The 14,447-nt window shown below is 56.9% G+C and overlaps 1 pseudogene; it reads right to left on the reverse strand.

The window, feature by feature from the left end:
- The window catches only part of LOC131586325 (uncharacterized), a 1,027,770-nt pseudogene that overhangs the window by 855,241 nt on the left and 158,082 nt on the right, over positions 1 to 14,447 (reverse strand).

The raw sequence follows: 14,447 nt of genomic DNA on the forward strand, positions 1-14,447 counted from the left end.
CTGGGCCACTTTGGCTGGGCTGGGTGGAGCCCCAGGGCAGGGGGCAGCGTGTGCAACGGCCCTTGGTGACACGGTGCAGCATGGTAACCGTGGAATGGAACAGGACAGGGTGTCCAAGGGCCCTTTGTGACATGGGGTGACATTAGCGTTGGCAGTGACACAGCCACGCCACAGTGCTTGGTGCACGTGACAGGGCAGGACGGGACAGAGTGGTGCTGTGAGGAGCCCCCGCACGGCGCACTCATTCCTGGCTGACCCACAGCCTTTCCGAGGCGTTACTCCTGCAGGTCACCTCGAGGCCAGACCACAGCACTCGGTGACCTGCAGCCTTCCCGAGGCTTCACTTCTGCTGAGGTGAAGCACCACACTTCTCAGGTGTGCTTGAGGCCAGACCGTGGCATTTCCTCACCGCGGTCCTTGACGAGGAGTCTCCTGTCCTTGTGGCACAAGCCCCTGAGACCTGAGTGCAGGACTTGCTGTCCTGCAGCCTTGCCAAGACTTCACTCCTGCAGGTGCCTTCCAGGCACGGCTGCAGGACTTGCCAACTCAGACCTTTTCCGAGCCACCTCTGCTGCAAGTAGCCATGAATCCAGGCAGTGCTGTTGAGCAGAGACCTCCGAGTGTCCCCAAGGTGACCGGGGTGAAGGAGGAGAAAGAAGGCCCTGGGACTGCCCCAGCACAGCAGCCTGGAGAGCTGGAGCAATTCCAGCCACCGCAGGAGGGTGAGCGGCAGACCTGGGCCACAGGGCTGGTGCCTGCAGCCAGCTTGGCCTCGCCCCATCCCATCCCATCCCATCCCATCCCATCCCATCCCATCCCATCCCATCCCATCCCATCCCATCCCATCCCATCCCATCCCATCCCATCCCATCCCCTGGGGACACGCCCATGGACAGGACAGAAGTGGGGCTGGGGCAGACACCCTGGAGCTGTACTCTGTGCCCTGGGGCATCCCGGGGCTGTCCCTGCCTGGGGAGTGCAGGGCTGGGCTGTGTTCTCCGGCCTCTCCCGCAGCCCCTCAGCTCTGGCTGCGCTCGCTCTTTGCCAGGAGCAGCCATGGAGCGCACTCGAGAGCAGGGACGCAGCCGTGGCCTGTTCCGCACAACAGCGCAGGTACCTGCAGCCATCCCCAGCTGGGCTGGGCCTGCTGTCCCTGCTCAGCCCAGCACCACGCTTGGAGCACTCCATGCAATGTCCCTCATTTCTTGCCCTTCTGCTGCAGATGATTTGCAAATTCATGAAGAGAATTCGGGAGGAAGAGACCAGTGCCATGGGCACTGTGGTCAGAGCATACTCTCCCATCTTCAAAACCAAGACCTGTGCTGCCCTGCTGGACATGCTTGTGGAGGAGGGTCCTTCCAGTCCAAAGCAAGTAAGCAGCCTGTGGCCTGGCTTCCATCCTCCCAGGAATTGTTTGGCCACGCCAGCTGCTCACTGTGAGCCTTTGAGGCCGTGGCAGTGTGGTGGGAAGGGAAGCACTTCTCTGGGAAGCTGGGCACATTACTCCTGCTGGCAGCTTTCCAAGTTTCCCTGTGCCTTCTCCAGGTGCCCAGCATGGTGAGGTACATCCACCAGTGGCTCGAGGCTAATGAGTTTCCTGAGTACAATCTGTGCAGGCCCCTTCTGGATCTGACAGAGGCACAGCCTGCTGACGTGGTGATGGCTCTCCTGCGTGTGGCCCCATCGTGTGACAGGTACAGGGCCCACGTGCCCAGAGGGCTCAGGGCATCACCCTGCACAGCCTGGCCCAGGTGTCTGACAAACAGAGGATTCCAGGGCCCTGTGGCTCCTCCCTTTGTCAGCCCTGGCACAGCAGCCCCCGAGCCTGCTGCCCTCAGGGGCCAGTCCCCACAGGGCTGGGCTGCCACTGAGGGGCAGGGGGCAGAGGCAGGGCTGGCAGCCAGTTCAGCTCCCTGCTGCTGCCCAGGCCACGGTGATGTGTCCCAGACCCCCCTGACACAGAACTCTGACCCCACAGAGCTGCTACCACCATGTGGAAGAGCATCATGTGCTCGTGCAGGGCTGCAGAGCCGGCCATGCTGATACTCCTGGATGTGCTGGGCAACTGGCCAGAGCACAGCATGTGCACCTCCGATGGGGACCACACGGCTGTCCCTGCCCTGGCTGTGAGTTTCTGCAACTGACCTTTGCTCACCCCAAGGTCACCTCTCCCTCAGGTCTCCATCCTCCCTCCTCCCATGGCATCTCCCTGCCTCAGGCACTGGGCTCAAACCCAGCCTAGGAGCAGCTCCAGGGCCACCAGGCTGGCTGCTGTCCCTACATCTCCACTGGCCTCTCCCTCCCATGCTCAGGCCCTGCCACATGGACACCTGGGCACTGAGCGCTGACTCGGGCTGCTCTGTCCTTCGCAGGCAACTGTGGTGATGTGGAAGATGCTGCAGCTGCCCTGTGTCCCACATGCAGTGGCAGTGTATTTCCCCCGCCTCTTGGTGCATCTGCTCTTGCAAGTGCTCTTCAGCACACTGGATATGCCAGAGGAGGTCGATACCTTCTGGAAGAGATGCCAGGAGCAACACGGCCTTGCCATCAGCCCCAACAGGTGCTCCATGCCAGTCCTCCTGTCCCTGCCATGTCCCCAGGGCAGGAGCCCGTGCTCCCAGCATCACCTGGGCTTTGCTGTGCACACAGGTTTGCAGTGCAGACCCTGAAGGCCCTGCTCTGCCGACTGCACTATGAGGATGTGGTGGCGGCAGTGGAAGACGAGTGTGGCTGGGACACGCTGCTCTGTGCTGGCACGCACCACTGTGCCGTGGCTGTGCTGGCCAGGTGAGCTGCCCCCAAACAGCGTTTGTGCCCTGTGCCTGGGGTGCCCCACACAGTCCCCGTGGTCATGGGCCAGAGGGCCTTGTCACCAAGGGATGGCCAAGGACACTGCAAAAGCCTGGGAGAGGAGGGTGCCCAAGAGCAGCTGCCTCCCAAAGGGCCTGGGTCCCCTTGCAGGGTGGTGGAGAAGGGCCAAGCTCCTCATGTGAGTCAGTCCATGGAGAGGTTTGTCCCGCTGGCTCAGGGTCTTGGTTCCTTTTTCCTCCCATCAGAGGAATGCGTCACGTGTCCCTACCCTTGTGTTCTGCAATTGCATTCTACCTGCTCGGGCTGCTCAGCAAAGACATGGCACACGGGGATTTGGCCGCCATGGCATTCCTTGTGGAGGTGAGCCTGAAGGCCAGCGCTGCCTCGCTGAGCTGTCTCCCAGCTCTCTGCCCTCTCGGTGCCGCAGCCGCCCGGGACGGTGCCCACGCCCTGTGCTGCTGCCTGGGCCCAGCCCTGTGCGGTGCTGCCCCATCACCGGCCTGTGCTCTTCAGATGTTGGAGTGCCTGGACTCGAGTGAATACCGTGACAGCGTCCTGGAGATCACATCAAACAAACTGCAGAGCGAGTGCAGGGAGAGGCGTCGCTTGGCACTCAGAGGCCTTGTGGTGCTCGGCAAGAATTCCTCCATGGTGAGAAGGGGGCAGCGGCTGCCGGCGTGGGGCTGGGGAAGGCAGTGGCTTGCGCTTGGCTGGCCTTTGGGCACTGAGGCAGCTGCTGCCAGCTCTCCTGCCTCCTGCCTCTTGCCTTCTGCCCCAGGGCTTTGGCACAGGCCTTTGGCCTCTGGGCCCTGTGGCAGCAGGGTGGCATTTCACACACTTGTGTTCCACACAGGCCAAAAGAATGTGGAGCCTGCATGAAAGGCTCGTGGAGCTCCTGTGGGAAGATGACAGCGATGTGCTTGGGATGAGCATCGCTCTCCTCAGCCGTTTGTTCCTGTACAACGCTGGCCCGATAACCATCCCCCTCGGCCTGCAGCTGGCTGAGGCGCTCCTGCCGCTCTTCGACAATGTAAGGCTCTGTGTCTCCAGCCATGGCCGCTGGCTGCTGCCTAGGCACTGTGCCCTGTGCATTTTCAGGCTGTGCCCAGGTGGGCCTGAAGCAGCTGATGCTGAGGTCTTTATTTCTTCCTTTCCTACAGGATGATAGCCAGGTGCAGCTGTGCTCCATGTTCATCTTCCGTGAGATGATGGATTTATTGCCAAAGGAGGGAAAAAAGGCCCTGAAGTCCCACGTGCAGCAGAGTCTGCTCCCACTCTCCTTGCACTGCCATGACGAGAACCAGCGCGTGGTTGATGTGAGGACTCGGCAGCTGCTGTGGCTCCCTGGCAGGGCGCTCAGTGCCTCCTGCTCTGCTGCCTCGCAGGCTGCAGCTCCCTCCTGCTCTTGGTCCAGGGACATGGGTCCTGTGCCCTGGGCTGCGGTGCCATCTCTGGGTCCCTGCTGCTCTCCAGGCCTCCCGGGAAACGCTGCTCTGTTCCACCCGATTCCTGAAGAGGAAGGATCTCCAGCAGATGCTGCGGGTGGATCAGAGCTGGAGGTTCAGCGAGGGCCTGGTAAGGGCGGGCTGGAAGCCCCAGCCCCAGGCTGGAGAAGCTCAGTGTGTGTGGCTGGCAGCTGTGCCCTGCCCAGTGCCGCACCCAGGGGCGCCAGCCTGTGCCCCACACGCTGCTCCCTTCCCTGGGCCCCGCGGGCTCTACTCCAGCCCCCTGTGGCCCCGAGCCGTGTGCCCATGGAGCCCCGGCCCAGCTGGCCTGTCGGGCAGGGCGGCACCGCGGCTCCCCGGGCAGCAGCCGGCCCTCTGCCCCCTCCAGAGCCCGGCGCCAGCGGCTGCTGGCCGGGCCTCAGGGCTGGGCGGGCACGGGAGGCCGGGGCTGGCCGCAGGCAGTGCCCGGCCGAGGGGCAGAGCCCGCACCAACCCTTCCCTCCTGCCGCTCTCTCCAGCTGGCACAGGACAGGAACCGAGCGGCCGAGCAGCTGCGCCGGGCCCTGCCGTACCTGCAGAGCCCACAGGAGCCCCTGCGAGAGGCGGCCATCAGGTTCATCGGTGAGCCACGAACCCGGGCTCCCTCCCCGCCCCGCCGCAGCTCGGCCCCGGCCCCGGCTGCTGCCCCGGCAGCGGCACCCGGGCCCGGCGCCCTGGAGCCCCGGCTGCCCTCGGGGCTGCTGCCGGCCTCTGGCAGCCGTGCCCTTGGGCTGAGTCAGGATGCGGCAAGGGCCCGGGCTGAGCCCTGCCGGGGCGGGAGGCCGTGTGGCCACAGGGCTGGCAGCGCCGCTGGCAGGGAGCTGTGCCGCCGGGGCCCTGACAGGCTCTGTGTTCCCAGGGATGGCCGGGGAGCACCTGAGGGGGCAGAAGAAAGAGATGCTGCTCATTTGTGAGGGTGAGTGAGGGCAGCGGGCTGTCAGCGGGGCTGTCGGGGGGAGCTGCAAGCCCTGGCCTGGCTGTGGAGGGCTCTGCTCCCTGTGTGGATGAGGGGCGGTGTGGGCAGAGCACACCGAGATTTCAGGGGCACTTGGGGCATTCGTGGCCGCAGCTTCGGGCTGATCCCCTCGGTCCCTGCTCCCTGCTGGCCATGGCAAGAGCCGGCTGGGATGGCCCTGGCAGGGGGCTCTCCGTGGGCCCCCGCAGGTCTGGGATCTGACCGTGGCTCTGTTCGTCTCTCTTCCAGCCCTTGAAGACACAGCATGTGACAGCAGCCTGGAGGTTGGAAGCCTGGCACTTCAGACTTTGTGCCTTCTCAGGGCAGGAGACCACGCTCCGATCTCCACCTTCCAGAGGCTGCGAGATCAGCTCCGCAGGGCATGGAGGTCACGGCCTCGTCTGTCGGGCCTCAGCTGGCTGCGCTGCTGGAGCTCTGCAGAGAGCTGATCTGGGAGGCTGTGTCTGCTGGGGCCACATGAGCAGCCAGCAGGGACTTTTTTTCCTTCAGGATTGTTCTTTCCTTTTTTGTTTTGCTTTAGGATGTAAATAATGTAGGATAAGTTATAATAGACAGACTCCCAGGAGCTTTCTTTTGCTGCCCAGGGTGTGTGGGGCACAGGGGAAGAGGGGGGAAAAGGGGGCTTGTGCTCTGCAAGCTGCCCAGGCGTGCAGTGGTGCAGGGAAAATGGCCAGAAGCCCCTTGGCCTTTGGTGGTTCTGCTGAAGCCACAAGCCCTGTCCCAGCCAGGAAGTGCCCTCTGTGTCCTGCTGCCTGTGTGGCTGCCTGGATTGCTGAGGGCTCTGTCATGATCTGCTAACACAGGCAGGAGTCATGAGAAATTCGTTTGATCTCTCAGTGCAAAAGGACACAAAGGGATTTCAGCTTAAATCACAGCAATAGTGCACTTTTATTTAGTGCCAACAACAGGAGTTCTAGCTGCTATGGTTTTTTGAAGGAAAATTGCTGTAGGTTTATGTGATTCTGGAAGGGCTCAAATTAAAGGGGTCATCATTTCACAGGTAATTGCATTGGTGACTCATAGCCAGTAGTTAATTTTCTGTCATGTATCATTTGCAAGCAGGCAGCTTTGTGCATGTCTTGCAGTAGTTGGTCAGGAGTACCAACTATAGCTACAGGGTCTCCCCTTTCCAATGGATGAAGCCCTGCTGCCCAATGAGCTGCGTGCTGAGTTAGGGACCACGGGTTACATCTGTCTCCTGCTGTTGAGAAGACCCCATGTCCCCAGTACCCACTGGCTTCTTGTTCTGTCAGTCAAATCTGATCTCCTCCGGTGAGAGATGCAGTATGTGTTCTGTCTCTGACTCGTGAGGGAGACGCCCGTGCTCCTTTTTCAGCTCAGCCAATTCAGCAGCAGTGTACAGGATTTCTTTAGTGGTTGTATGCGAATCAATATCTTCATCATTGATATGATTATATTCTGTTTTAATTAAAGGTTTCAAGCTAGGACAGCAGTGCTCCCCACAATTTTTCATCAGTTAGTTCTTTTTGAGGGTAAATTTGATTAATGAGAAGGGTTTCCCTCTCCACTGTTTCTTTGGTGCGTAAGCATTCTTTGAATTTTTAACCCATTCCTCTCTTTGGGCCACTGGCAACAGATAGATCTCATTCCTTTCTTCATCTAATTGTTTTTGCAAAATTTCAACTGGGTTTTGAAAAGAGTCCATTCTAGTTTTTTCCTCACCTTTTTGCTTAAAGCAAGTTTCTCTAGCTGCTGTAAGACAAGCGCCCAAAACTGAGCAGAGTATATATTTTTGCCGAGAAAAAGCCTTTGGAACCCATACTGGAGGTCTCCTCCTCATCCTTGTCTCCACCATGCGCCTACCAATATCCTTGTGCCGTGGAGCATTTGCTCTAAGCCACACCTTGGGTCACCCCGCTCCCGAGTGTCACAATCCCCTAACACAAGTGGAAGTTGTGAGAGGTTCGTTTGATCTCAGAGTGCAAAAAGGACACCAGGGGATTTCAGTTTAAATCACAACAGCACTAATGCATCTTTATTTTAGTGCCAGCAACAAGGGTTATGTGATAGATGAGAGGGAGAGAGAGAGAGAGAGAGAGAGAGGGAGAGAGGGGTAAAGAGCCAATGTAAAGAGAGAAAAGAGGGGGTTATAGTTACCAACAGACTAGACGGGGTCGCTGGTGTCTTCTTCCATGGGGAGATCTCTCTTGAAGAAAGTAACTTGGAAAAGTCATTTTTACAGTCTGTTTCAAAGCAAGGGGCAGCTGGCCAAGAGGTGGGGAAATTCCTCGGCTATTGTGATGAGCCCCCTTGCTCTGGGAAGCAGGTGTAAGGTACAGAACAGGCCGCTCCTTACAAGTCCCTGCTCAGCAGCAGGAATGAAGGCAGTGTACCTTGACAGCACAACAAGCACACCTGCAAACCATCACCTGGCAAGCTTCCACCTCAACCAGGCCAGAACCCCTGCACAAAGTCCCTTGGGGTCTTCAGGGTCTCGGTCTCTGTTCTTGCAATGGTTGTGAGGCAGATGAGGGTAACTTCAGACTGTCTCTTACACCCTAGTAACCCCAAATGACTCAAATGACCCCAAATTACCACAAATAACCCCAAATTACTCTAAAGGACCCCTCTGACCCCACACCTGACCCCAGATGACCCTTCTGGCCCCACACCTGACCCCACAGGGCACAGACATTTACCCCCTGCTGAGCCCAGTCCTATACAACCCCAAATCCTTCAAAAATCCCCAAAATTTGACCCTGGGAACTTCCTGGACGAGCAGGGTCAGTTCCAGCGCAACGAATCCTTTGTGCCCTTCTCGGCCAGTGGGCACCCCAAAAATCCCATAAATCCTTGGGGTGGGGCCCTAAATCCTTCTGGAATCCCAAAAATCCCCAAATTCCTTTGGGGTGGGGCCCTAAATTCTTTTGGAATCTCAAAATTCCTCGGGGTGGGGACCCCAGACCCATTTGGGACCCCCACCCCTGAAATCCTCAGACCATTTTTGGACCCCAATCCCAAAGCTCCCAGACCCTTCAGGGACCCCCCAGTCTGTTTTTGGGGTAGTCCAGACCCTTTTGGGACCCCAGACCCTTTTGGGATCCCGTAGCCCCCAGAGTCCCCAGACCCTTTAGAATCCCCCAGGCCCTTTTGGGATCCCCAACCCCTTAAACCCCCAGCCCCTTTTGGGACCCCTGACCCTTTTGGGACCCCCAGCCCCTCTAGAGACCCCAGCCCTTTTGGGACCCCCGACCCTTTGGGGTGGGGCGGTGCTGACGCCCCCTCCCCACAGGGCAGTGGCTGTGCCTGGGGGAGGCGCTGGCGCGGGCAGAGCTGTTCCTGTTCCTGACCTCGCTGCTGCAGCGCCTGCGGCCGCGACCCCCGGCACCCCCCGAGGAGCTGCCCACGGCCCCCCTGGAGAGCGGCTTCGCCAACATCGTGCCCCGCTTCCAGCCCCTCCTGCTGCCCCAATGAGACCCCCCCAAATTCCAGACTGCTCCCCAAATTCAGGAACTGCCCCAGGATTGGGACCCTTCCCCATGGCTGGAAAATCTCCCCCCAGATCCTCCCCAGATTCCACTCCCAACATCCCCCCCGCTTCCAGCTCAGGATGGGGCTCTGATGAGACCTCTCCTCAAATCCCACCCCTGAGATGCCTCCCCATCGCTGGAAAATCCCCCCAAATCCACTCCAAACCCTCCCCTAAAATCGGGAATCCCCCCTGAGACCCCTCCCCAAATTCAGGATGCCTCCCCAAAATGCCCCTCCCCATCAATGGAAATTGCCCCAAAACCCAAAAAATCCTCCCCAAATCCCCTTCCCAAAATCAGAACTCCCCTGAGACCCCAGAATTTCCCCCCAAAACCACCAAATTTCTCCCCAAAAATCCCAAAATTCCTCACAAATCCCCCCCAAAAAACAGAAAACCCCCATATCCCCCCAAAGTCCCAAATCATCCCAAGACTCAAAATCTCCTCACAAAGCTCCAAATTTCCCCCCAAAAATCCCAAATTTCTCCCCCAAACCCCCAAATTTCTCAAAATCCCCAAAATTCTCCCCACTCCATAAATTTTCCCTCAAAACCACCAAATGCTCCCAAAATCCCAAATCCCCCCCCCAAGACTCTCAAATTACACCACAAATCGCCAAAATTCCCCCCCCAAGACTCCCAAATTCCTCCCCAGAAATACAGGGGGTGCTTCTAAACAACCAAATCCCCTCTCCCCAGAATTCCCCTCTGGACTCCAAATTCCCCCCCAAAACTCCCAAATTTCCACCCCCCCAAACCCAGTTTTTTTTCCCCAAAACCCCAAATCCTCCCTTTAAAAAACCCAGAGTTCTCCCCCAAACCCCAAATTTCTCTCCCAAGCACCCAAATGTTACAAAAAAATCCTAAAATTCCTGCCCTAAAACCCCAGAATTCCTCCCAGGACCCCCGAAGTTTCCCCCCAAAACCCCAAATTTCCCTCCAAACCCCCAAATTCCTCCCAGATTCCCCTCAAAAACTGGGAGAACCTCCCAAAAAAATAGCAACCCCTCTTCAAAACCCTCCCAAAATCACAACTCCCTCCCCAAGAATAAACAAAAAAGCTGAGAATGTAAATTTTTTTATTTCACATTTTTCACACCTTGGGCAGGGGTGTAGGGGGGGAAATCCCAGAATTCTCAGGATTTTTCACATTCTTTTGGAGAGAGGGGGTCTTCCCAACTTTTCCAGCACCCCCCCAGGCAACCGCTCCCCAAAATTCCTGCCCCTCAGCCCCCCAAATTAAGTGCACATAAATAAAAAGAGGAAAAAAGAAAAAAAAAAAAAGGAAAAAAGGTAAAAAAGAAAAAGAACAGAAAAAAAAGACACCCTCACCCCAATTTGGGGGGAGGGGGACGAAGGTAAAATTGCGGGAGGGGTCGAACCCCCAGAAAAAAATTGAGGGACCGCTAAAAAAACTGGGGGAACTACCACAAAAAAGCTCATTTTGAAAAATGCTAAAACCATTAAATAAATGGCAAAGAGGCAAAAAACCTGAAAAATTTTGGGAGGAACCCCCAAAAAATGTGTCAAAAATGGGGAACTCCCCCTTGAATCCAAGGGATTTGGGGGAAATTTTTTTCCCAAAAGCTGTGGGTTTTTGAGGGTGGCAGGGGAGGAGAGACCCCCTCCAAATTCCTGGGGGTGTCCTCGAGATCCAGTGGAGGCACCTGGTCCTGGAGGGGGACAAAAAGGCCATTTTAGAAAAATTAAGGGAATTTGGGGGGATTTGGGCAAATTTTAGAGAATTTTGGGATTTTTTGAGGTCTGGGGTGGGGTCTTGATTTTTTGTGGTCTTGCATTCCGGGGCCGCAGGATCATGTCCAGGGAGGCCACAGTTACCAGGAACAGGCATGAGACACCAGCGAGATGGGATTCTGCTCAGGAAAACATTTATTCAGCTCAGGAACAAACTCAGATCCAGAGACAGCCCCAAACAGAGGCAGGGAGATGGGGTTTGAGAACCAGGGTGGAGTTCAAGGTCAGGGACCACTGGGAACACAGCAAGGGAGAAACCCCAGGGGCCCAAACCCAATCAGAAATCCCTGGGCTGCCACCCCACGAGGTGTCCAGGGTGGAGTTTCTCCCTGGGCTTGCAGGGCCCAACCTCAGAGGCAGAGGGATGGAATTCCCTCTTGCCCACACCTCTCACTTTAACAATGTTCATTTGAAACTAAATCTTTGCCTCCCTGGGCAGGGGCACCTCACACAAAAACTCACTCAGTAATGGGCACCCCCTCCCTTCATCATCCCCAAACTTTGGCTGTCTCATTGCAGACCCCACCCCACATCCCCAGTCCCAACCCCATCCCATCCCATCCCTGCTGGACATCAAGACCCCTTCCCAATCCCTATTTCCCCCATTTCACACCTCCCAAACTCCATCCCACCCATCCTGCCCCACCCAATGCCCATCTCACCCCTCCTGATTTGCATCCCACTTCACAGTCCCCTTCCAACCCCATTCCACCTGATGCCTTCAGAAGGCTGACCTAGAACAGAGGCTGGACAGAGTTAAGAATAAAGTTTATTAGAAGAATTTAAATACACCATGGGCAGTACAAGAGCCTGGCCAGGGCTACAGCCAAGATAGACCAGAAATGGTCACAAAAATGGACAAGTGATCACAAGGTCTCACATTTTTAGTTTAGGTCCATCTGCATATTTGGGTTCATTGTCCAGTTACAGCTTCAGATGATGAAGTCCCATCCTTCTTGTTTTCTCTCTTCAGTCCACCCTTGTTTATGTTTTTGGGCTTGAAACTTCTAACAACTGTCCTTGGTATCAAGCTAGAAAAGGAATTGTTTTGTCTACCTACTCTGTGAAGAGAGCTCACTAACACCTAATGTGAAGTTCAAAACTACAAACCTAGGCAGTGCAGAATATGAAAGATATGAAAGCTAAAACTTGAGGCATCACACCCTGAGGGGCTGTGGAATGCAGTAATTTTGGTGGGATTGAGTACTTATCAATGGCACTGAGTGGTTTTGAGGTGACAGATTGAACTCTCTCGTCTCTTTGAGTGACAAGAAATGGAGACAATTCCACCAAAAAACCCCACAACCCCCAAATACTCCCAAGTATCTCCCAGATTCCCTTGAAGCATTAGTAAATTTGAAGTTTTAGATACCTTTCATGAATTTCTAGACTTTTATTCCAATTTTGTCTGTTTTAAAGGGATGAAGATGAATCAAAAGATAGAACCAAAGCAGAATGACCACCAGCCCAGTGTGTTCCCAATGCAGATCACTGGGAACGTGGGTCCTCTGATGGAGGATGGAGCTGGGGCAGCACACGAAGCTCTTCCTGCACTTGGGGCACTCACAGGGCACCTTAGTGGTGCTTTTGTTGGTGTTGGGTCAAGTGAGATTTCTGGATGAAGCTCTTCCCACATTCCCCACACTCGTAAGGCCTCTCCCCAGTGTGGATGCGCCGGTGGGTGATGAGGGTGGAGTTTCACTTGAAGCCCTCCCCGCAGTCAGGGCAGCGGAAGGGCCTCTCATCCGTGTGAATCCGCTGGTGCCTGAGGAGAGTGGAGCTCCTCTGAAACCTCTTCCCACACTCGGGACACTCGTAGGGCCTCTCCCCAGTGTGGATCATCTGGTGGATGGTAAATTGGCACCTCTGGCTGAAGGTCATCCCACATTCCCCACACTTGTAGGGACGTTCCCCGGTGTGGATCCTCTGGTGGAGGATCAGGCTGGAGCTCTGAGTGAAGCTCTTTCCACATTCCCCACATTCGTAGGGCCTCTCCCCAGTGTGGATGCGCCGGTGGGTGATGAGGTGGGAGTTTTGCTTGAAGCCCTCCCCACAGTCAGGGCAGTGGAAGGGCCTCTCATCCGTGTGAATCTGCTGGTGCCTGAGGAGAGTGGAGCTCCTCTGAAACCTCTTCCCACACTCAGAACACTCGTAGGGCCTCTCCCCAGTGTGGATGCGCTGGTGGATGATGAGGTTGGATTTGCAGCTGAAGCCCTTCCCACATTCCCCACACTCGTAGGGCCATTCCCCAGTGTGGATCATCTGGTGGCAGATCAGGCTGTTGGTCTGGCTGAAGCTCTTCCCACACTCCAAGCACTTGTAGGGCTTCTCCCCATCCTGAAGCTGCTCATGGACCACCAGCTCAGAGCCCCGGCTGGATCTCCGGCCGCCTTCCCGGCACAGGGTGGGTCTTTCCTCCTCAGAGCACCCTGGGATGGGTTTGGAGCCCCTCCTCCTGAGGGAGCTCCGGGTATTTTCCTCCCCATTGGGTTCCTGCACCATGGAGCCGCTCAAAATGGCCTCTTCCATAAGGTTCTGCTGTGGGGATTTGTCCTCCCTGGTCTCCATCCTCAGCTCCTTGTCTGGGGGAGGAAGGACAAGGAGAGGATGGGATTTGCCTCCGTGCCAGAGGGAAGGGGAAGGAGATCCCCCCAGTGCGTCCCCGGCAGGACGGCGTCGGCAGCGGGGTTGTCCTGCAGCCGGGGGCCAGGCTGGGCTGGGAGATGGAGCAGGAGAGAGGGGGAAAGGGGCACTGACTTCCTCCTCACCTGCCTGGGTGTCCTGGGGCATCTTCCTCTTCCTCACAGCCTCCTTCTCCATCTGGCCAAGATTTGGGAATGAGAAATCCTGGTTTGGGGAAAAATACAGTTCACAAGCACATTGGGTTAGGGGGTTTGTTCTGCCCAAGTCCATCTCTAGAAGTCACCAGCCATCCATAAAAACCTCCCAAACACCAAGATTCAGCCATGAAAATGCCTCCCAGGAGTTCCCCATCTCTGGTCTCTCCCCTTTGCTGTTCAGGGGTTCCACCCTGTTCCAGCTGCTCACGGTCACACTTGTACAGGGGGTCCCCTGGCTACTTGATCTCTGGCCTCCTCAGGCTGCTGGGAGTGCCAGGAATCTGAAAAGTTCTCCCCTTTTCCATCTCCTCAATAAGGGATGCTGGGACTCCCCACGGTCCCCCCAAAGGGCATTTGCTGCTCAGGTTTGGAGTTCTTCATTCTCCAAGCATCCCCCCCAAAAAAACCCAACCCAGGGATGCACGAGGATATCCGGGCTGAGCTCCCCCTCCCCAGGCACGTGTGGGATGGGGGATGATGATCCCACGGATGAGGGGCTGTGAATTCAGGGAGTGCTTGACCTCGTGGTTCCTTCTCCCTTCCCTGATCCTCATTTGTCCCTCCTCTTCCTCCCTCTCCTTCCCTTCCATCCTTCCTCCTCCGCTTCCTCCCTAACCCCACCTCCTTCTCCTACTCCTGTCCCTTCTGTCTCCCCTTCTTCATTCCTCCTCTTCCATCCCTCCTCCTCCTCCTCCCCCAGGAGCAGTGACACCCTCGGTGCCCCGTTCCCAAACCCCTCACAGCCCACGGCAGGAGCGGGGATGGAGCCGGGACAGGTCGGGATGGGCAGCGCGGGGCTCTCCGCTGCTCCCACCCGCTGGGGACGGGGGGAACCCGGCCCGGGGAAAAGGAGAGGGAAACTGGGAATATTGGGGGCTGCAGATCCAACCTGGGGCTGGCTGGGGACCCTGGCTGGGGACTGCCAGCCCTTGGGGCTGCTCTGGGGAGATGCGGGAGGGGGAAACACAGAGAGGGCTGGGGGATCCCAGGAGTGGCAGCACTGGCAGGGACTGGTTTATACTGGGATCATCCTGGCAGTGGCTGAGATTGCACTGGCTGTGTACTGACATCATACTGGGATCATACTGGGA

This window comes from Poecile atricapillus, chromosome 19, assembly GCF_030490865.1.
Source record: "Poecile atricapillus isolate bPoeAtr1 chromosome 19, bPoeAtr1.hap1, whole genome shotgun sequence".
Classification (NCBI taxonomy): Eukaryota; Metazoa; Chordata; class Aves; order Passeriformes; family Paridae; genus Poecile; species Poecile atricapillus.